At 41.0% G+C, this 2,500-nt stretch overlaps 4 non-coding genes across 4 annotated transcripts; all 4 read left to right on the forward strand.

Moving 5' to 3' along the window:
• The first annotated feature begins 218 nt into the window (after positions 1-218).
• Positions 219-337, forward strand: LOC119118744. The gene has a single exon (XR_005096918.1). It is a non-coding gene; the product is annotated as a 5S ribosomal RNA (ribosomal RNA).
• Positions 338-800: 463 nt separating this feature from the next.
• On the forward strand, positions 801-920 carry LOC119118729. Its single transcript, XR_005096904.1, has one exon. It is a non-coding gene; the product is annotated as a 5S ribosomal RNA (ribosomal RNA).
• Positions 921-1,389: 469 nt separating this feature from the next.
• Positions 1,390-1,508, forward strand: LOC119118732. Its single transcript, XR_005096906.1, has one exon. It is a non-coding gene; the product is annotated as a 5S ribosomal RNA (ribosomal RNA).
• A 467-nt stretch (positions 1,509-1,975) lies between these two features.
• Positions 1,976-2,094, forward strand: LOC119118786. Its single transcript, XR_005096943.1, has one exon. It is a non-coding gene; the product is annotated as a 5S ribosomal RNA (ribosomal RNA).
• Positions 2,095-2,500: the final 406 nt, after the last annotated feature.

Raw genomic sequence — 2,500 nt, forward strand, 5'->3', positions numbered from 1 at the left:
AAAAAAAAAAAAACACATTGCACTTCCATGATAGGGTTTTTCCGACTTTTCATGACATTTACTTTGATACAGCAAAATGCAGGTCGCAATGGCAAATTTGTGCTACCACATAAAAAGCTGTCAATAACTTTTCATGATAGCCATGTTTCCATGAAACGCCGTCTTGGTTTTCAAGGGTGATTGTATCTATAAAAAGCATGATTTTGTGTTCAACCATGGCTTACGGCCATACTACCCTGAGAACGCCCGATCTCGTCCGATCTCGGAAGCTGAGCAGGGTCGGGCCTGGTTAGTACTTGGATGGCAGACCGCCTGGGAATATCAGGTGCTGTAAGCTTTTTTTTTTTTGTTCCACTTCAATTGTTAAAGCAAATTTTGACAACACCCATTACGTATGGCATTCGGAAACTGCAAGCCGAGTTTTAAGTCCGACATTGAAACTATAACCCGAGTTTCAAATCTTAATTGTGTGGCGTCATCCATAGCATTGTAGTTCACGTCTTTTACCGCTAGAGAGCAGACTATGTACAGTGAATAAAGAGGCTGGCTCCCTGTGAAATCAAAGCAGCAGTCTTTATCCGTAAAAAAAAAAAAAAAAAAACACATTGCGCTTCCATATAGGGTTTTCCCACTTTTCATGACATTTACTTTGATACAGCAAAATGCAGGTCGCAATGGCAAATTTGTGCTGCCACATAAAAAGCTGTCAATAACTTTTCATGATAGCCATGTTTCCATGAAACGCTTGGTTTTCAGGGGCGATTGTATCTATAAAAAGCATGATTTTGTGTTCAACCATCGCTTACGGCCATACTACCCTGAGAACGCCCGATCTCGTCCGATCTCGGAAGCTAAGCAGGGTCGGGCCTGGTTAGTACTTGGATGGGAGACCTGCCTGGGAATACCAGGTGCTGTAAGCTTTTTTTTTTTTTTCCACTTCAATTGTTAAAGCAAATTTTGACAACACCCATTACGTATGGCATTCGGAAACTGCAAGCCGAGTTTAAACTCCGACATTGAAACTATAACACGAGTTTCAAATCTATATTGTGTGGCGTCATCCATAGCATTGTAGTTCACGTCTTTTACCGCTAGAGAGCAGACTATGTACAGTGAATAAAGAGGCTGGCTCCCTGTGAACTCAAAGCAGCAGTCTTTATTCATAAAAAAAAACAAAAAAAAAACACATTGCACTTCCATGTAGGGTTTTCCCACTTTTCATGACATTTACTTTGATACAGCAAAATGCAGGTCGCAATGGCAAATTTGTGCTGCCACATAAAAAGCTGTCAATAACTTTTCATGATAGCCATGTTTCCATGAAACGCCAAGTCTTGGTTTTCAAGGGTGATTGTATCTATAAAAAGCATGATTTTGTGTTCAACCATAGCTTACGGCCAAACTACCCTGAGAACGCCCGATCTCGTCCGATCTCGGAAGCTAAGCAGGGTCGGGCCTGCTTAGTACTTGGATGGGAGACCGCCTGGGAATATCAGGTGCTGTAAGCTTTTTTTCTTTTTTTTTCCACTTCAATTGTTAAAGCAAATTTTGACAACACCCATTACGTATGGCATTCGGAAACTGCAAGCCGAGTTTTAAGTCCGACATTGAAACTATAACCCGAGTTTCAAATCTATATTGTGTGGCGTCATCCATAGCATTGTAGTTCACGTCTTTTACCGCTAGAGAGCAGACTATGTACAGTGAATAAAGAGGCTGGCTCCCTGTGAAATCAAAGCAGCAGTCTTTATCCGTAAAAAACAAACAAAAAAAAAACACATTGCGCTTCCATATAGGGTTTTCCCACTTTTCATGACATTTACTTTGATACAGCAAAATGCAGGTCGCAATGGCAAATTTGTGCTGCCACATAAAAAGCTGTCAATAACTTTTCATGATAGCCATGTTTCCATGAAACGCTTGGTTTTCAGGGGCGATTGTATCTATAAAAAGCATGATTTTGTGTTCAACCATCGCTTACGGCCATACTACCCTGAGAACGCCCGATCTCGTCCGATCTCGGAAGCTAAGCAGGGTCGGGCCTGGTTAGTACTTGGATGGGAGACCGCCTGGGAATACCAGGTGCTGTAAGCTTTTTTTTTTTTTTCACTTCAATTGTTAAAGCAAATTTTGACAACACCCATTACGTATGGCATTCGGAAACTGCAAGCCGAGTTTAACTCCGACATTGAAACTATAACACGAGTTTCAAATCTATATTGTGTGGCGTCATCCATAGCATTGTAGTTCACGTCTTTTACCGCTAGAGAGCAGACTATGTACAGTGAATAAAGAGGCTGGCTCCCTGTGAACTCAAAGCAGCAGTCTTTATTCAGTAAAAAAAAAAAAAAAAAACACATTGCACTTCCATGTAGGGTTTTTCCACTTTTCATGACATTTACTTTGATACAGCAAAATGCAGGTCGCAATGGCAAATTTGTGCTACCACATAAAAAGCTGTCAATAACTTTTCATGATAGCCATGTTTCCATGAAACGCC

The sequence above is a fragment of the Syngnathus acus genome, unplaced genomic scaffold (assembly GCF_901709675.1).
Source record: "Syngnathus acus unplaced genomic scaffold, fSynAcu1.2, whole genome shotgun sequence".
Lineage (NCBI taxonomy): Eukaryota > Metazoa > Chordata > Actinopteri > Syngnathiformes > Syngnathidae > Syngnathus > Syngnathus acus.